At 35.1% G+C, this 22,090-nt stretch overlaps 1 non-coding gene across 1 annotated transcript; it reads left to right on the top strand.

Annotated features, from left to right (window-relative positions):
* The first annotated feature begins 7,664 nt into the window (after positions 1 to 7,664).
* LOC111905189 (small nucleolar RNA R71) lies at positions 7,665 to 7,771 on the top strand. The gene has a single exon (XR_002854757.2). It is a non-coding gene; the product is annotated as a small nucleolar RNA R71 (small nucleolar RNA).
* The last annotated feature ends 14,319 nt before the right edge of the window (positions 7,772 to 22,090 follow it).

The following is a 22,090-nucleotide window of genomic DNA, read 5'->3' as shown; positions in this document are numbered from 1 at the left end:
TGATCACATAGCATATGAGGTTAATAATCAATAGATGTTCATGCTAATCAATTATCTTCCTATTAACAGAAAATTAATTATTATTCACACACAAGGTTCTTTAGCAAGCTAAAATAACAAAAATTCACCAACTTAGAATTAATTCTACCAATCAATCAAACCATATTGTCAACTTTGTATCCCCAAACAGAAGTCTAAAGGTTTTAGCTCATAATTGAAGTAAATAACAGCAAACAAACAAAGTCAAATTGTTTAACCATAATGATAAAACAAAAGAATAAGTGGAATGATGAAATTTTGCCTCAATTCTTCTTCGGGATTGAATTCTAGCTTCTCTCGTCGTCTTCTAGGGTTTTTCTGCCTTCTCAATCGCAGCTAAACTCTTCTGAATCGTTCCAGAATTTTTCTCTATCGTTCTGAGGAGTTATCTTTATATATACGAATTGGCTCGTCGAGTCAGGTGGCGACTCGTCGAGTCCATCTCTCAGTCCCCGTATTGTGATAAGTCTCTGGGATCCCGAGTCATTATCTTCTCGATTCTTTGATCGGACTCGCCGAGTAGGTGTTATTTTTGATTTTTTTCTTCTTTGTTCCATTCTTGATCTCTCAACCGCTTCTCCTGCTTCCGAGCTTCATTTTTGGACTAAAAATATAATTCAAACACTTTTAAGTACCTTTTGTCCATAAAATGCAATAATTTAGCTAATAAATGAATAAAAATCTATACTTAATATGAACTAAATATGCACATATCAAAATACCCCACACTTCACTTTTGCTTGCCCCCAAGCAAAACTAAATTTTAAAACATTAGAATCACATATGACAACTCCAATCCAACCCAGCCATTATGCCAAGACCGCAACGCATGCATTTGTGTCTAAAATTTTTCCTAAGGACCTCCCATACTCCAAATACTCACAATCCTTATAAACATTCGCCCACTCACCCCGAACTATGCTCATTTTATGCAACCCTCCGAATCCATCCGCAGAAAACCTCTATTCTCAAGGTATTTTTAATTGAGCAACCCAAGCATACGTAATCTAGAATTACACTTTTCGATACCACTATGGAGCTCTTTGGAATTCTTTACTTCTTTGATAATTTGATCTTTGATCTCTTTGAATTCATCACCTTTATTGATTTTTGGTATCTTCAATTTTTTAATTTCTTCAAAATTTTTGATCTTTTGATCTTCACTTTGATTGCTCCAAAATTCTTCAAACTTTTCTTGCAATTCTCTCTTTTTTTTTAAACATGTAACTCACTTTTTTCACTCAAAACCCTACATGCTTAAGCAGGGGCGCTCAATCTCAACCTTTATTGGCTAACGATAACAATCTTCCTGGATACATTTCAGGTTTAGGCTGCTAAACATATTGCATCCCTCAGGCTGAGCAAGGTCGTGTTTTTGTCCCATGATTTCACTGGAATAAGGAAGCCACAAATGCACTAGAACGTATATAGGCTCAACTAAACATTTGGGTCTTCATGCAATTATCAACACAATTATAACATGGAATCCTAATTTTACTTTTACCAAAATTTTCTAAATTAAATCTTAAGTAATATTTTTAGTATGCAACAAATTTTTAAAATTAACCTAAATTAAGATTCTAAATTTTCTAATATGTAACCAACCCCCTACCCCACACTTATTTTATGCAATGCCCTTATTGCATATTATGCATGATAAAAACATAAAAAAAAAAAAAGAATAAAGAGGGAATTGGAACAAACTCCCCTGGGATAGCAGTCGATAGGTTGGTCACTTTCATTTTAGCTCCAACTTCAATTGACTTTAGACATGGTAACATCTCATCCATATCTTGGGTGTCAAAATCTCGTGTGGGTCGCTCCAAATACGCGGAAAAACAGTATAAGATCAATATAGGAAGAATAAATGGTCAAGTGGTACTCGTATCAGCATCAAATCAGCAGTCCCCTTCGGTTAAAAATGAATGACTCGTTGAGTCATATATGTGACTAGTCGAGTATAAGCGCGGACTCGTCATATGTGTGAGAATACAAGGCGACTCGTCGAGTCAGTTTAGTGCACTCGACGAGTAGACTGCTGGACGAAAAAATTGGAATTCTGCATTTGTTCCAGCTAGGGATGAGAAATTGGGCCGAAAACCCGAACCGAACCGAATTAGACCCGAATAAGCAATTCGATTCGGTTTTTGGGTATCTATATAAGGCTTATTCGGTTTTTGGGTTATTTGGTCCGGGTTACCCGAATAAGGGGTTATTCGGTCCAAAAAACCGAAGCGAATATGAAGAGTCTTTTTTTCCCTTGCGGCCTTGCGTGAGTTGATTTAGTGTTTAATTTGTTTTTTTAAAAAGTTTTTTTTTGAAATCATAAGCTACAAAAGTCATAAAAAATACAATATTTATTCGGGTTATTCAGGTTATTCTACTCTTAATCATCTTGTACATGTTATTTGGGTTATTCGGGTTATATACTTATAGATAGATTTTTGGGTGTTTTGGATGTTTAATAATTAGTGTTTAATTTGTTTAATATTTGTTATGAAATCATAAGCTACAAAAGTAATGCAAAATATTCGGGTTATTTGACTACAAAATCATTTTGTACATGTTATTCGGGTTATATACTTATGAAATCATAAGCTTCAAAAGTAATACAAAATATTCGGGTTATTCGGGTTATTCGACTACAAGGGTTATTCGGGTTATTCAACTACAAAATATTCGGGTTATTCGACTCTTTAATCATCTTGCACATGTTATTTGGGTTATTCGGGCCGGAACCGAACCGAACCAAATAATACCTGAACCGAACCGAACCCGTATTGCTTATTTGGTTCGGTTTTTGGTTCATACAATTTGCTTTATTTGGTTTTCGGTTTATTCGGTTCGGTTCGGTTCCGACCCAAATAACATCCCTAGTTCCAGCCTCCAATAAATCTTCAAAACTTTCTCCTTACTTCTGGACTCACTCGCTCATATCCCTAAGGACCGGACTCGATACTTTGACTCTAATGCTTCCCTTTCTTGACTCTCTAACACTCTTATAACCCTTTTTGACTCTATAACTTTAACCCTCCTATGCAAGCATTCCTAATTCAATTCTGAAAAATAATCAAGCAACCACACATTAAACAAAACAGTAAAAAGTCTTAACACATTCAAACAAACCAAACAAAAAAACATAAAAAATTGAAATTGAAAATTTTATAATAAAAAACCAAAGAAATTAATCCTCCTCCTCGTCTTGATCCGTTGTTGTTCCACTTCCTCCCGCACCACTCCTTCTTGCACTAATCACCTCGTCCCACGATGGAATGTAAGGAAAGTTACCGCCATCAATATGCGGTATGTTGAAGTGATCGAAAAGCCGGATATGTGATTGGTTGCTAAAATTGATGCCCCGCGCCATTTGATCTTGTAGCCGCCTCATCTCCACATCGTACCAATCCATTGGTACCTATTCATTTTCAACCGGAATCACCGGCGGCTCTTCCTCCACATCCCGCTCCCTCCTCGAACGGGCCCTCCTTCCCGGTGCTTCAGGACCAACAACCGGATCATCATGCGGGATAGCATAATGACCACCACCATAGTCTTCAATAATCCTCGCCCGCCGGAAAAGAATTGGATTGAATGGAGGCGTAGGAATCATCGTCATAAAGTTCCATGCACCACGGGTCATCAACCCAAACGAGTTGGCTAGCCGAGTGACAAACATACCACCATTGATTCGAGAAGTTTTGCGATCCTTAACTACACCCTCCGATAGATTTGAAGCCAAACACCATGGAATATTGCAAAAAATGTCGGGTGTGATAATGCTCCATAAATAGAAGACATCAAGGTTAGAAACCTTGTCATCATCCTTCCTTTGGTTAATAGTGGATGAAATAAGACGATGAATAAGGCGGTGCGTAGGTGATCGGATGTTCCTCTCTTGTGCCGATTTCGAAATATAAACTTTGTTGCCAATCGTGTTCCACCACCCCGTGCTCATAACTCCATCGGGAAACACCATGTGGGATTGCTCCAAAAAGGCCCGAAAAACAGCTGATGAGACCAAGGGCTGGTCATAAATTCCCAATCGACAGGCAAGGTCGAGCACGGAACATTGATGAAATTCACCCCCAAGACAGAAACTGAAACTTGTTGGGTGATAACAATCTACTCCCCCCGTGAAAGATACTGTGGAGAAGAACTCTAGGCATAGCTCCAAATACACCGGCTCTTGAATTCGAAAGAGTCGGCTCCACCCATCACAAATCATTGTTTCTCCTTCATGGGTAAACTCCTTTAAAAGATACGGAGCTAACTCCTCTTCATAGCATACTCCCTGCAACCAATCCCAATCTATCCTATTAGGCACATATATTTCCTTCTTCCTTATGTCGGCTAATTTCTTCTTCCACTTCCGCATTGTTGAAGTGGACTCAATTTGTGAGAAATTTAACCAAGGAAAGCCACCTTGGTGTCCCCCAAAACTTTGCCCCCTGCTGAACATTCTTTCTGCAAAACAAAGATACAAAACCCAGAAACATAGAGTATAATTAAAAAAAACGTCATGCACATGTTTCCCGACTCGACTCGTCGAGTCCATATACGACTCGGCGAGTCGCAAGAACTACACGAGTCATTCGGCGGGTCGGTCTAAATTGGACCAGGAAATCTCAAAATTTCTTCAAGGGTTTTGTCTAGACACATGTATATAAGGTATTTAGGCAAGAATAAACATGCAAAACATCATAATCTTTGAGAAATCGAAACCCTAGAAATCTAATATTTTTCAAAATCGGTTCTTTCTATGCAATTTCCATTATAGATAGCCTTAAAATCATACTTTTAACAGAAAAGATGAAGAAATTCGTTACCTTTTGTGATGAAACTTGAAAAGTTTGAAGAATAATGGAAGAGGAACACTTGAATGCTTGAGAGAGAATTGAGGGAGAGGCGCATGACGAGTGTGTGTGAAAAAGAAACTGATTCATTAGGGTTAAAACCCTAGTTACCGGTTGTAAAAGCAATTTCAATATTATTTTTTTTCTGTAAATAATATCGACTCGGCGAGTCTAGTCGCGATGTCAATTTTTTTCTGAAATCCATATGGACTCGTGGAGTCATGGTAAGACTCGGCGAGTCTCTTGCAAAAAAAATTCATAATTTTCAAAATTTTGCTATTTATTTAAAATCATTTTACCCCACACGTAGCCCATGCACACTCTCAAGCAGACATGTCCGACGAATTGGAAGATTAAAATTCTAAAAAAAAAACGAAAAAAAAAATCCAAACAAAACTAAAAAGGTAAAAGAAAGCAAACTCTAAATAACGGGTTGCCTCCCGCCTAGTGCTTCTTTTTAAGGAGTTGTTAGCTGGACTCCTTCCCATCTACGTCTCGTCATCTTCCAGCATCGGGAATGCACGCCTAGTCTTTTGTGGTTTGTACTTCGTTTTGTAAGCGTGAATCTTCTTTTTGTAAGCCCGTTTTGCTTCCTCTCTCTTCTTTTTCACAGCATCATCCTCAGCTGCTTGGGCTTCCATTCTCCTCTTTTTCTTCTTCACCCCGTTCTTTTTCTCCTTCTTTTGCACTTCTTTTCCTTCAAACTGAATTACTTCGTATTTTGTGAAGGTGCGTGCTCTAGGTTTGGTAATGAATGGTCGATCAGCTTCCACCCTCCTTTCTTTTGCCTCCTCTTCTTTCTCTGTGCTCACCCCATCTTCAAGTGTAATTGCATTAAGACATGCTATATAGGCGCGTTGAACTTCTGTATCCATGTCTTCTTTTTCTGTTTGTTCTCCTAAAGAATGAGGAAAATTTTCCAAATCCAAATTATACAGAGGACTATTAACCAGCAGATCCAAACCATCCAAGTTATTATCAAATTCGACTGGACTCGTCGAGTCCAATAAAGTGACTCGGCGAGTCTGATCGTATTCCACCATTTCTTGGGTGTTTTCTGACTCAGCTTCTTCCAGTAGTTTTTCTAACTCCTCCAAGTCCTTGTTAACATCTCCATCCTCTCCAGAATGTAGCAGAAACTTGGTTGGATCTTCTTTTTGCAAAAGTTCAAGTTCTTTTTGTAATATCTCATCATCCAAATGGATAAATGAGATGTTTTCTTTTCTTTCCTCTTCTTGCTTGGCTTCTTGTAAAGCTTTAAATATTACGGACTCATCACCCACCCTCAATGTTAATGTAGACTCGCCTACATCAATTAAGGTACATGCGGTGTTTAAAAATGATCTCCCCAAAATGATTGGAATTTTGGGGTCTTCTTCCATGTCAACCACCACAAAGTCTACCAGAAATATAAACTTGTCTACTTTAATAAGGAGATCCTCACAAACGCCTTGTGGATGAATTATTGTCTTGTCTGCCAAATGGATCTTCATATTTACCGATCTTGACTCCAGTAAATTCAACCTCTTATAGAAAGAGAAAGGCATCAGATTGATGCTTGCACCCGAGTCGGTCAATGCTTGGGTGATAACTTCATTACCAAACTGGCACGGAATTATAATATTCCCCGGGTCGCCTTTCTTTTCGGGTAGCTCACTCAACAGTACCTCCACGACTTCAGCCAAATCTTTCCTAGCAGCAAAAAGACCTTTTAGCAAGTTGATGTATTTTGGTGTCTGGAGCATCGTTTCCACAAATGGCACATTAACTTGTAAGGCTTTAACATGCTTCATGAAGGTTCTATATGCTTCAACTTTTTCTGCAGGCATGGCTTTAATTGGGCATGGCAAAGGAGGATTATATGGCTTTAAAGGACTGGCAGTTTTATCATTCACGCATGGACTCGTCGAGTCCATTAGAGGGACTCGGCAAGTCAGATCGGGTTTTGCTGGAGTCGAATCTTCTGCCCTTTCTGTCTTCCTCTTGGAGATCCTCTGTGCATCTGTGAAAATTTCTTCTTTACTGGAGGTCACTGCACTCACATTCTCCATTCTCGGATTGGTTTCGGTGTTACTTGGAAGTTGACCCGGTCTTCTTTCGTTCACTTGGTGTGCAAGTTGTCCCAGCTGTTTCTCAATGTTGAGAATAGATGCATGCTGATTCCTTAGCATGTCTCTGGTCTCATGTATTGCAGCATCGTGATCATTGTGTCTCTTTTCGGACGCGGCTATGAATCTAGTGAACATTTCTTCCATATCAGCTTTCTTTTCTACCGGTTCTTCTCTTTGATATAGTCCCCTCTCCTTCTACTTGTATTTTTCCTCCTTAGCCTTCTTATACTCTTCGTATGGGAGCCATTCCTTCTTTGGTTTTCGCCAATTTTCGTCGTATCGATCGCCACTTGAATAGAAGACTTGAGCTTTCTTATTTCCATTCTCATCCAAATCACAATCCTTGGTGAGATGGGGCCCTCTACAATTTTCACATCCCACCCTCATAGCATGGATTGTTTGATCCATTTTTGTCATTCTTCTATCAAGACTATCAAGCTTAGCAATCACCGCCGCTATGCTATCATTTGCCGCATTCACTACTCCCCGACTTACTTCGTTTCTTGGATTGTGGTATTCTCTAGAGTGTTTAGAGAATTCTTCAATTAGCTCCTTGATTACCGGGGGCGCCTTCTTCGTGAGCGGACCTTGAGAATCTAGCAATTGCCTTGTGGTGACATTGACTCCATCGTAGAAAATGGAGACCTCTTGTTGGCTATTAAGGTCGTGATGTGGACAATTTCTAAGCAAACTCTTGTACCTTTCCCATGCTTCATAAAGAGATTCTTCGGGCTGTTGCTCGAAGTTGGCAATTGCTTTCTTTAGCTTGGCTATTTTGGAGGGCGGACAAAAGTGATCTATGAACACCTCTTTCATCTTGGCCCATGTGGTGACTGATCCGGGAGGAAGTGACTTTAACCAATCCTTTGCAGCTCCTTTGAACGTGACTGGGAGCATGCGAAGAAGCTGGGTCTCGCGGGGGACATTCGGTACATTGAAGTAGTCGGCCACATCATTCACTTCGTCCAAGTGCTTGTAGGCGTCTTCGTGATCCTTCCCATAAAAAGGAATCCCCTTGAGTTGAGCGAGAATATGGCCTTTTAGCTCGAAAGTGGCGGTCGCGGGAATTGCGGGTTGCACAAGTCCCGGGCCGGTGTCATCGCGCATCCTCTTCTTCCATTCCCCCATGGGGACTTCATCGATATTAGCCATAGTAATGACTAAATCGTCTTCAAACTCGGAGTCGTGCTCGAATGTGGGTTCTTCTTCTTCCTCGGTCTCGTATTCGATATCTTCTTGAATTGGGTCTTCAATAGTCAAAGAGGCACTGGATGCTCCGGATTTGCTGCTCCTCTTCTTGCTGAAAACGGACTTGAGATTTTTGAGTGGTGAGTTCTTTGAAGAAGCGGATTCTCCAATGGCTTTGCCTTTGCTCTTCCTTAGTGCGGATTTCGGGTCTTCAAGAGGGGGGACCAGAGGTGTATCAGATCCTCGGGTCACGAAACAACTGTAAACAAAACAGAAAAACGCGTAAAAGGAACAAAAATAAAGTAAAAATTTAAAACTGAAACAGCGATGTACTCGCCGAGTCGGCACGAGTGCACTCGGCGAGTTCAAGGCAAAAACAGAAAAAAAAAATCTAGTTACTCTAAAAACGAAATTTTAATAAAACTAATTCTACTTACTGAGTTGCTTCTTAAATAACTTTGCGTAAGATAAATCCCACATAAAGGATCAATTAAACTAGAATTTAATGTTAATTTAGAACCGTTCCCCGGCAGCGGCGCCAAAAACTTGATGTGTGTAAACTCACATAGTTTTAAACCTACTTTTAATTATCAAATAATACACAAAAGGCAATGAACCTATCAATTGTGGTATAGTTAAATAAGCAGGGTATCAATCACAGGGAACGACAAATTAAAATTAAAAACTAATTTTATCTAAGTTAATTAATAAGTAGGGGTTTTATCTAGTTTTACAAGACTAGAAAACAAAATACTAACTAGATTCAATAAATGGAAGGGAACTTCTTTTTAGTTCAACTTAGTTGATTCTATGGTTGATTTCAAGGTAATGGTGCAATGGATTAATTCTTTCGTTGGTTACCGATTCAAGTGATTAGATTCGCATTCACTACACTAATCCTTAGCAAATAAACTAACTTAAACAGTGGACAGTTGTCTAATTTAATTAGATTTACTAGATTAATTATTCGGGTTAATTTAGACTTGCAATAGTTAATTAATTTATTCTTTTAATTAACTTCTTGTTTGATGGTCATCTTACAAGCTTGCACATGAATTTACTCAATTTTCTTATTAATTCTAGTTTCATATTCATTAATCCTAGACATATGGCATAGTGATCACATAGCATATGAGGTTAATAATCAATAGATGTTCATGCTAATCAATTATCTTCCTATTAACTGAAAATTAATTATTATTCACACACAAGGTTCTTTAGCAAGCTAAAATAACAAAAATTCACCAACTTAGAATTAATCCTACCAATCAATCAAACCATATTGTCAACTTTGTATCCCCAAACAGAAGTCTAAAGGTTTTAGCTCATAATTGAAGTAAATAACAGCAAACAAACAAAGTCAAATTGTTTAACCATAATGATAAAACAAAAGAATAAGTGGAATGATGAAATTTTGCCTCAATTCTTCTTCGGGATTGAATTCTAGCTTCTCTCGTCGTCTTCTAGGGTTTTTCTGCCTTCTCAATCGCAGCTAAACTCTTCTGAATCGTTCCAGAATTTTTCTCTATCGTTCTGAGGAGTTATCTTTATATATACGAATTGGCTCGTCGAGTCAGGTGGCGACTCGTCGAGTCCATCTCTCAGTCCCCGTATTGTGATAAGTCTCTGGGATCCCGAGTCATTATCTTCTCGATTCTTTGATCGGACTCGCCGAGTAGGCGACCCTACTCACCGAGTAGGTGTTATTTTTGGTTTTTTTCTTCTTTGTTCCATTCTTGATCTCTCAACCGCTTCTCCTGCTTCCGAGCTTCATTTTTGGACTGAAAATATAATTCAAACACTTTTAAGTACCTTTTGTCCATAAAATGCAATAATTTAGCTAATAAATGAATAAAAATCTATACTTAATATGAACTAAATATGCACATATCAAAACCTTTATAGGGAAACCTTCGTATGCAAAATATATCACGATAACATTATATCTTTTGAAATGAAAAATGTTGTTATATATGTATAAATCAAACACTCTGCTTAGACTGCATGTATATGTGTCCATCTTAGACGCTATAAAAATTATACTTTCATAACAAGTGATTCATTTTCTAGGGATTTCTAAACAGACGAGACACACTTTTAGAAAACTATAATAGGTATAGTTTTACGATAACATTACAAATTTTTACATACTAGAAACACTATTTTCAAGAAGTCACTTTCACATACAAGAACAAACGAACATTTTAACACGTAAATCTGTTTTTATACTTAGTTTTGTGAGACATTAACTTCATGTACGTTCGAGTACACATTTCAAGTTCTGTATTATATACCAGAATCCCTTGGAGGGGGAGTCTGGTGTTTGTGTATAGATCTATACGGGCTTGACAACCCCGCGCCCTGACTGTTAGCTACAGTCCACCATTTGGGGTGACAAATGTCAGAACATTCCAACGCCTGAAGAACGTTGTGTATAGGCAATCCGAGTCAATAGCATGGTTATAAAACTCACATGGGGTATTAAAAATACTTTGATTTACGGGGTTTTTCAGACATATTGGAAATTTTATACGTACATACATTTTCTAGAAACAAACATTGGTCTTGATAGAAGGCTACATTTATGCTAGTAGAAAATATGGGATTTTCTAGGAACAAACAAACAAAAACAAAACATTTCATTTCATACAAACATTGTGTCATTTAATACTTATGAAACTCACCAGCTTAAATGTTGATCTACTCTTTCAAAACTACTTGTATGTCCCAGGGATTCAGTAATTACAGGTAACAAACAGCTTTTGAAGAATGGACGTTGCGGCGCCAGTTTAAATTCATATTTTGGCTTCATATTGTAATTGGTTTTGAACATGTACCTTTTAACAATGTAAACTTTCAATTATATATATGATGGTTGTATTGCTTTCTTTACTATGTATTCATTTGTTACGTTACCACATGAAGTCATCCGCCCCCGAATGTTTCCGTCGTTCCGGTGTGGGGGTGTGACATATATATATATATATATATATATATATATATATATATATATATATATATATATATATAGGTGAGCCATTTCTTATTATATATATATATATATATATATATATATATATATATATAGGTGAGCCATTTCTTATAATTAATAACTAGAAAGGTTACCCATGCTACGCGGGGGCCAGAAGCTTTCAATATTGTTTCCGAATCGATAAATATAACAGACGTAGAAAGTGCAAGGATGACATGTTCGGGCTTTGCCCCGGACCGTTTTGTTCATGTTTTTATGAAAAAATGTAAAAGTTTTGACTGTAATGACCAGAAGTGTCAAAATAGCTAAAGAATTAAAGCGGTAGGAATTAGCAAGTTTTTAGAAAAAGTGATCAAAGTTGTCGAACCGTTAAAGTTTTGTGGCCAACCTTTAAATATTAAAAGGTTCCTAAACAGAAAAGGGATCAAAGTTATCAAACCGTTCAAGTTTTGTAGCCAAGCTTTAAATATTAAAAGGTTCCAAAAAAATGTAAAAATATCGATTATAAGGACCAAAAGTGTCAAAATGGCTAAAAAATGAGAGCCAAAGTTGTCAAACCGTTAAAGTTTTGTGGCCGAACTTTAAATATTAAAAGGTTCCTAAATAGAAAAGGGATCAAAGTTGTCAAACCATTAAAGTTTTGTGGCCAAACTTTAAATATTAAAAGGTTCCTAAAAAATATAAAAATATCGATTACAAGGACCAAAAGTGTCAAAATGGCTACAAAATGAGGACCAAAATTGTCAAACTATTAAAGTTTTGTGTCCAAACTTTAAATATTAAAAGGTTCCTAAATAGAAAAAGGGATCAAAGTTGTCAAACCGTTAAAGTTTTGTGGCCAAACTTTAAATATTAAAAGGTTCCTAAAAAATGTAAAAATATCGATTAAAATGACCAAAAGTGTCAAAATGGCTAAAAAATGAGGACCAAAGTTACCAAAGTAGAGGGACCAATTCTGCCAAAAAATCGAACCGTTAAAGTTTTGTGGCCAAACTTTAAATATTAAAAGGTTCCTAAATGGAAAAGGGATCAAAGTTGTCAAACCGTTAAAGTTTTATGGCCAAACTTTAAATATTTAAAGGTTCCTAAAAAAATATAAAAATATCGATTATAAGGACCAAAAATGTCAAAATGGCTAAAAAAATGAGGACCAAAGTTGTCAAACCGTTAAATTTTTGTGGCTAAACTTTAAATATTAAAAGGTTCCTAAATAGAAAATTGATCAAAGTTGTCAAACTTTAAATATTAAAAGGTTCCAAAAAAATGTAAAAATATCGATTACAATGACCAAAAGTGTCAAAATGGCTAAAAAATGAGGACCAAAGTTGTCAAACCGTTAAATTTTTGTGGCCAAACTTTAAATATTAAAAGGTTCCTAAATAGAAAAATGGATCAAAGTTGTTAAACCGTTAAAGTTTTGTGGTCAAACTTTAAATTAAAAGGTTCCTAAAAAATGTAAAAATATCGATTACAATGACCAAAAGTGTCAAAATGGCTAAAAAATAGGACCAAAGTTGCCAAAGTACAAGGACCAATTCTGTCAAAAAAACAATATAAAGTCCAGGGATTAAAATAGACAAAAATTATGGAAGTTTACTATTCATAAGAAACAATTTCCATGAATATTTGTTCAATACAACATAATTCATAACGATGTAAATTACAAATTAAAACATCCCCTCACATGAGATACTTAAAAATAGTTTAATAAATCCAATTATAATGTTAAAAAGTTCAATTGCAAGTTTAAATGCTGAGTTGTCAAATAAGATGCGAGGTTTGCAACAATTCATCATAATAACAATTAACAATTCATCGACATAAGTAAAGTAAATAACTTTATAAAAGGATAATAACTTAAAAGGGTAATATATTTTTTGAATTGTACACATTTGGTCACTAAGTTTTTTTTGTCCACATTTACTCTTTCAACTTGTTAAACCGTACACATTCAGTCCTTATGACCGGTTACTTTAGGTTAGCCGGAAAAAATGACTTAATAGGGTAATATATTTCTCATTCTGTACATATTTAGTCCTTAATATTTTTGTACACATTTAGTCCTTAATATTTTTTTGTTTCAAAATAAGTCATTTTGTTTTTGTACACATTCAGTACTTATAAATGATTTATTTAGGTTTTTCTCACGACATCTTACGTGGGACAATCATTGATGAAGTGTGTGGGCTGTGGATGTTTATGTGTAATGTCTCATTTTCACGACAAAAAATTTTCATTTTTAAATAAGGCAAAACTCCCTAATTATAAATCCATTATTAAGAAAAAACGTTTATTCCAAAATACATTTATCGAAAATCAGAGTGATATAAGAAATGTGGAATCCTCAATATTGTTGATGAGTGTATACAGTCATGCATTCTCCTTCCCACGACCAACGATAGAACCTGAAAACATAAACAACTGGGAAACACAAAGTTTAGTAAGTTTATCCCAAAATACCCGATACAACAAACGTATTATCATCCATAACGGACCCACACTCATCAGATTGGAATACCTTGGCCCAATCAGTCATCGGATTGGAATGTCAACATGCAACCGGTCCAATCAGTCATCAGACTGGAATACCCAAGGTTTGTTGGCAAGTCGCTTTAACCCAACCGCTCTTCTCGAGTCTCCATGCCCATAGCTTATAGCCAACCCGCACCAGGTATCTTGGCCTACAGCATATAGAAGGACCACCTTAACCTATTCCACATAAGATGTCATGAGAAAACCTAAAGAAATCATTCATAAATACTGAATTAATACAAAAACAAAAATGACTTACTTTGCAACAAAAAAATATTAAGGACTAAATGTGTACAAAAATATTAAGGACTAAATTGGTACAAAGTGAGAAATATATTACCCTATTAAGTCATTTTTACCGGCTAACCTGGAGTAGCCGGTCATAAGGACTAAATGTGTACAGTTTAACAAGTTGAAGGGGTAAATATGAACGGAAAAAAAAACTCAGTGACTAAATGTGTACAAATCGAAAAATATATTACCCTTTTAAGTCATTATCCCCTTTATAAAACAAATTTGTTTTCTAAAACTCCAAACTTACTATACATATTCCTAGGTGATACTGTTTAAAATAATAATAACTAGAAAGGTTACCCCTGCTACGCGGGGGCCAGAAGCTTTCAATATTGTTTCCGAATCGATAAATATGACAGACGTAGAAAGTGCAAGGATGACAAGTTCGGGCTTTGCCCCGGACCGTTTTGTTCATGTTTTTATGAAAAAATGTAAAAGTTTTGACTGCAAGGACCAGAAGTGTCAAAATGGCTAAAGAATTAAAGTGGTAGGAATTAGCAAGTTTTTAGAAAAAGGGATCAAAGTTGTCGAACCGTTAAAGTTTTGTGGCCAAACTTTAAATATTAAAAGGTTCCTAAATAGAAAAAGGGATCAAAGTTGTCAGACCGTTAAAGTTTTATGGCCAAACTTTAAATATTAAAATGTTCCTAAAAAATGTAAAAATATCAATTACAATGACCAAAAGTGTCAAAATGGCTAAAAAAATAGGACCAAAGTTGCCAAGATATAGGGACCAATTCTGTCAAAAAAACAATATAAAGTCCAGGGATTAAAATAGACAAAAATTATGGAAGTTTACTATTCATAAAAACAATTTCCATAATATATATATATATATATATATATATATATATATATATATATAAAATAATAATAATAATAATAAAATAGTTAACAAAAAAGGTATATTAAGCATATACTACTCATTTCAATATTGGAAAGAATCAAATCCACAGTGACAGATGTTAAAATGATAATTCATCCAAATTTGTGAAAGTTTGGACCAAAACCTGAAAAAATGCGAACAACATAGAACCATTTTTGGAGTTTTTCTACAAAATAAGGATGAACAATGGAACTAGGTACCCACTTTCAGAACCGGAACCGCCTCAAAACTGTTGGTTTTGGAATCTGAACCACCTTAAGCAGTTTCTGTTCTTATTTTTACGGAACTGCTAGCCGCCAGAAACTATATATATATATATATATATATATATATATATATATATATATATATATATATATATATATATATATATGTGTGTGTGTGTGTGTGTGTGTGAGAGAGAGAGAGAGAGAGAGAGAGAGACAATTTATTTGAGATTGTAAAAAATAAAGATATTGAGATTTAACCTCGACCACATAATTCTCATTTGTTGTTTAAGGCACTAGCATACCGGCAACAACGGGGTATGTCTGATCATAAATTATTATATGGTAGAGAGATATAATCATATATGATCATACATGTTTATACATATATGTCGGTTCACAGCTTGAGTAATCAAATATGATTATAGTGGTTAGTGGTATAGGTGAGGTCAGTTAGTGACAAAGGTGGTGGTAGTAGTGGTGGTGACAATGATTGTGGTGGTGGAGAAGGTGACGGGGGTAAAAAGAACGAATGAAGCCGAATATTTATTTATTTATTATAAATCTCTCGCGACACCAATATGCCAGAGCAATAGAGCAACAAATAACAAATATATGGTTGAGATTGAATCTCAAGATCTATGTTTTCTCAAAATCCCAACAGATCCTACTATATATATATATATATATATATATATATATATATATATATATATATATATATATATATATATATATATATATATATATATATATATATCACGTACTTTATACGGCTTTAAAAAACATGTACACATTTTTTTCATCATGTTACTCAGGTTACTGATATTTTATAAACTTTATTTTTGATACGTAGCAAACTATATATTGATGTTATGGATAAGTTCTTGTAAGTTTACTATATATATATCAGGGCCGGTCCAAACGTATATGGGGGCTGGGATGAAAAAAAAAGTCTCATAAAAGACAAATATCATAAAGATTCAAAAAAAAAATATCATTTATTCTTTACTAGAAACGCATTAAATTAGCAATACCAAGCAAGTCAAATCGTTTATCTTTTAAGCTAGTTTGAGTTTGAACCAACTTTAGGCCCTAAAAATCATTTAGGTATTATTTTTTTTATATATATACACTACATAGCCCATAAATTTTGGACCCCCTAGAGACGTGGGCCCAAGGCGGTCGCCCGGGTTGCCCACCGTCTGGACCGGCCCTGTTATATATATGGTTAGGTTATAATGTTGATCATATCTATTGTGTGGTCGTATGGATAATTCTGGATCAATAGATGAAAAAAAATTATTGACTATAATCTGAAGGTTTATGCTATTACAATGGAATAGCATGTACAATATAATCGCATAAATTTTATTGTAATTGTAGTTTAATCAACTAAACTAATTTAAAAAAATGAAATTTTTGAATTTTAAAATATAATTAATACTCTTAAATTTTAAAATCTGTTTTTCAAATTAAAGTTCTTAGTTTCGGATATTCCGTTAGATTATGTTTATGAGTATTGTGTGTATTATTATAGAATATGCTTATGAATATGAAATCAATTTTTACTTCTTGAAAAATCTATTCTCGGTAGAACGTAATATATGTAAATATTTTTTAAACTAATAGCATATCAAATAATTATATTCTATGAACTAGTCTACATCAAAAAACTAAAATATCATAAAAAGATTAAGGATTTCTATTAAGCATTCTTGAAGAATAAGATACAAAAAAAACATTATTAAAGTAACATTCATAAACAAAAAATAAGATACATTGACATTCAAATGTTATTACTGAAGAATAACAACATTCTTGAACTATCATTCTTGAATTATAATAATTTGGTTTGTTTTAAAAGAGTATGTGTATAATATATTCTGAAAGAATATATTGACGCATTGTTAAAGAATATGTTGATGATGTAATCCTAGTCTTTAAAATCCTTTATTCCAAACTTGCAATTTCATTCCAACACTAGAACCATTTCGATACACCTAATTCACATTCAAAAAAATAACATATTTCATTTTAAGGTATATTAGAACATAAAGATCATGCATAAACCTCACAGAAAATATACAATTTCTATCGTACGGATGCATCTTTTGTTCCTGATTAGCAAAGTAGTCTTATCAATTGATGGCCTTAGCCATTCCTTTCAGCTTTCGACACCTACAGAAAGCAAATAAAACTAAATTTATTCCAATAAGTAGCCCACTTAAAACATGGATTCCTTTTAAAGTTTTGCTCTCGAATATTCTTGTTTTAATGAATTTTTTCCCATAAATTCATATGGTATTTAACAAATTTGAAGGCATATGAGTGGTCACAATGTCCATGAAAACAATATTCAAATCACGACATCTCGTATCCATCTAAACACAGTTTTTATCTCCAAACTTCAAACAACTCATAAATTTTACAAAATAATGCAAATAAATGTATAATGCGTCTAGAAAATTATTGATTAAACTTACTTGACACTTAAGAACGAAGAACATACGAGTGTAAGTCCAGACAAGCCATTGGTTGATTGCTCTTCGTGAATTTGTGTTCATCGTACAAAACCTTCGACATTAGAGTTTCCGTTGAAGAGGCCGATGGCTTTCTTAACGGCGGCAATGACAGTAAAAGTTTTAGGAGTGGTGGCGAAGATTATTAGGTATTGACGAGCGATTGAAAATTTAAAACGATTTAATTTTGGTTATTATTTAATTTATATATATATATATATATATATATATATATATATATATATATATATATATGATAGTATTACTTATCTACCTTTATTTGATTATTTAATTATTTATTTTTTCTAAAATCTAATTGATTTCTATAACCAAATAATAATTAGTGATCCACATATAAACCAAACTTTATCTCTCTCTTATATATATATATATATATATATATATATATATATATATATATATATATATATATATATATATATATATATATATATATATATATATATATATATATATATATATACTTTATTTTTTATGTATAATGACAAAAAAAAAAATTGTGATATCTAAGTATTTTTTTATGCATTTTTAAGGTTTTTTTTTTTGTTTTCCATATAACCCTTTTGGGTTCTATGGAAAAAAAAAAAAAAAAAAAAAAAACAACCTAGGAAAATCATAAAAAAAATAGTTAGAAATCACAAAACTTTTTTTTGAAAAAATCGCACCTTAAATTTCTTTTTGAAAAAAAAATTATAAAAAAAAAAAAGAAAAAATTGATTTTTTTTTTCAACGAAAATTTAAAAAAAGTTGCGATTTTTTGATGTGTAAAATAAAAAAAAAAAGTTTTGTGATGTCTATGTATTTTTTTATGTATTTTTATAATTTTTAGGTTTTTTCGGGGTTTTTTTTTTGTTTTCCATATAGCTCTTATGTGTGTGTGTGTGTGCGTGTGTATATATATATATATATATATATATATATATATATATATATATATATATATATATATATATATATATATATATATATATATATTAAAAATTTTAAAAAATTAAACGGAACGAGTACCTCGGTTTTGGAACCGCTACCTACCGGTTCCGGTTCCAAAATTTTAGGAATCGTCAGTTCCAGTTTTCAGATAATTAGGATGGATACCCGCCTACGCTCATCTCTAATACAAAATAACTAAATATCACATTTAAAAGTTAGTGTTCATAGTCTTCAACATCTTGCATTTTTTCAAAAAAAAAAAAAGTCATCCTCTTAAATTTTTGATTTTCATCGCAACATATTTGTCTTCTCTGTCTGTTTATTTATCTTTCTTTTTAGCTTTGACGCCATAATCCTTCAATTTTTTCTCAAAATCAGCTTCCACTATTTAAAAAAATGTTGAGTTTCTTATGAATCAATGTCACCATTTTTTTTCTTCATCGTTGATTTCATTATTATCAACTAGGTTATAAACCGTGAGTTATATGGTTTATAAAGTAAAATAATTAAAAAAAAAACAATTAAAATTGTTAGAGAGGAGTATTAATAAAATATAAGATGATATTTATAGATAAAATGTTATTTAAAACTAAATGTATACACCGGATAAATTTTTATTGACTATGATATAAACATTTTGAAATACAAAATTAAATATTAGCTACTTTTATGGAGTTTCTAACCAAATAGATGTATTTGAAAAGCTTGATAATGCAATTAGATGAGGAGCCCCGCGTTGCAGGACATGGAGCTAAAAAGATACGATCGAAAGTTTACTACATCTATAACCTAAAAATTGAAAAGTCACAGTCTCACGGTGCCGTCAACAGGTACTTCAACCTTATGTCGCGTTGCCGATTGTAGGCTTGGAATGTCCCTTGAATGCATCCAAGGTTCAGATGTGTCTGCATGGAATGGAATCAGTCTTTGCATTCCATTGTAAGAATGGAATGATTTTCTTGTATTAAATATATTAACAGCAAGGAGCTTTACCTAAGGAATAGCGACATAAAGATTCCCATATGCTGTTGTTTCTGTTGTTGTACCATGGGAAGTGTTGTTGCAGGAATGGTGTTTGCTACGTGAGAACTAAATCCCTGTATGGAAAAAAAACACACAAATGATCAATTATCAAATAAGTCATTTTTTTGAATCAAACCATCTACATTTTTTATTTTACCCATAAATCCAATAAAATACATTAAAATAATATTTTTTTGGTGAATTTTGCTTCATGCTGTCGGCGACTTCATTGAAGGCACTTAACAGACACCGAAGGTTTGGGAGGAGTTGAATCGTTACTCCTCCAGCCACACTGACGGAAAATCGAGGGTTGCATTGGCAGCGAACTCGATATCCCAATCGGCAACATCCACAGATTGCATGTAACAGCCCGGAACCTCAGGTATTATTAAAATTATGTTTTGGGGTGATTTAAGAGGGGACTCGGCGAGTTGGTGCCTAGACTCGCCGAGTAGGATCGCGGACTTGGTCGCGGGTCCGCGACTGGACTCGACGAGTCCAGATATGGACTCGGCGAGTCGACGCTGTTCAGCAGAAACCCTAACCGTTCAAGGTTGGGACGTATAAAAGGGGTCCATTGGCCGTCATTGTTCGTTTTTGCCTTTTGAGAAGAACCCTAAATCGATTTAGTGCAGCAGGAGCAAGGATCTTAGGCCATTATTGGTTAGAGAAGAGTGGGTGTGCAAGGAAGAGGGAGGATTGGCTAAAAGAGCAGCAAGGGGGTCACATTCTGAGGTTGGGAATACAGAGAACACATCATCCAGGTAAGAATTCGTGTTTGCTCTGTTATTTTGATGTATTTATGAAATTAGGGTTTATAGAACCCATTTGGTGATTTGTTGAAGTAATGCCTTGTTACCCCACGATTATAGTATTGTATTAGGACCTTTAGAGGTCCAGAAGGTCCCATGCATGTGTACTTCGGGACGAGACCTATCCCAGGAAGCAGTTACTCGTCTGCATGGCATGGACTCGCCGAGTTGTTCTTCAGACTCGGCGAGTAGCTTGAAGACGTGCTGGGACTCGCCGAGTTGTTCATCAGACTCGGCGAGTGGAGTCGGGGTGGCCCCGCGATTCTTCCACGAGGACCTCGTCGAGTCAAGGGGTATGCTCGACGAGTAGAAAGGGAATATTCAGGAATCTATGAGGACGACTAGACTCGCCGAGTCGCCATGGTACTCGCCGAGTCCAGTCGAGTTGACCGTTGACCGTTGACCAGAGTTGACCTAAGTCTGACTTCTTAGGGATAGTCACACTTAGATGATATGAGTGTTAATGAGTTATGAAATGTTATAGGAGGATTGTAGCTCGTTGGTTGGTGCGCGAGTGATTTCAGGAGTTGCTAGCTTTCAGCACTTACGAGGTGAGTCTCCTCACTATACTGTACCCGGAAGGGTTTGACTGTGTGACCAGAAGGTCGAGTATGTTGTATGGATATGTATGTCATAAGTGGTAAGTTAAGTGTTATGTGATATGTATGCTATAAGCGGTAAGTTAAGTGTTATATGGATATGTATGCTGTAAGTGATAAGTTAAGTGTTATATGGATATGTATGCTATATGTGGTAAGTTAAGTGTTATATGTGCTATGTATGATATGTGGGCCGGAAGGCAATATGTTATGGGCCGGAAGGCGATTATGTTATGGGCCGGAAGGCGTTGTAATGAGGACCAGAAGGTCAGGGCCTGGAAAGGCGTATGTGTGTAAGTGTATATTGGGGAACTCACTAAGCATTTATGCTTACAGTTGTTGTGTATGTATGTATTTCAGGTACTAGCGAGGACCGTGGGAAGGCGCCGACATGATCGATACACACTGAAGATTGTTTTAGGATCTTGGGAGTTTGAATAATTGTATTGACCGAATGATTAAACTATTTATGCCTTGTTTTTAATGGAAAATATTATGTTTTAAAAATGAAAAATTTGTTTGAAAAATTTGAGTTGTTACAATTGGTATCAGAGCCTTGGTTTGAGGGATTCGGGTGCACCTTCGGGGGTAACTGAACTCAAACTGAGGATTTGAGGGAACTTTTCAAATAAAGGCATAAACTTTTGTAAATGGTTTTGTGGTAAGCAAGAAAGAAGCAGTGTGTACGATCAGTCAGCGCCCGAACGGTAAAAGATCCCCAAAATACCTTACAATATTATATGATATGAATTGTTATGCATGCTAGAAGACTAGGTATTCATGATAGGACTAGAGTGGCCTGATTTGTGATGCCTTAGTCTAGGGAAGTTGCCTATATGTGATGCTTTGCTAGTATGCGGGTAGCTTGAGCGTATCAGAAGTAGAGTACTCACTATCCGAAGTTTGGGGAGGAGGACTTGGGATGAACACTGATGCGGTGTGGTCGGTAGTATTGGGCCCGTACTACCGAGGACACCGGGTCAGTGGGAGACCCAAGTAAGAATCCCTGGATGTCGGGGACGGGGTAGGGTCGCGTTATCGAGTGCAATTACACTTGATAGAATCTCTGATAATTTTATGTT

The sequence above is a fragment of the Lactuca sativa genome, chromosome 5 (genome assembly GCF_002870075.4).
Source record: "Lactuca sativa cultivar Salinas chromosome 5, Lsat_Salinas_v11, whole genome shotgun sequence".
In the NCBI taxonomy this organism is placed as follows: Eukaryota; Viridiplantae; Streptophyta; class Magnoliopsida; order Asterales; family Asteraceae; genus Lactuca; species Lactuca sativa.
This window is presented reverse-complemented; position numbering and strand designations above follow the sequence as displayed.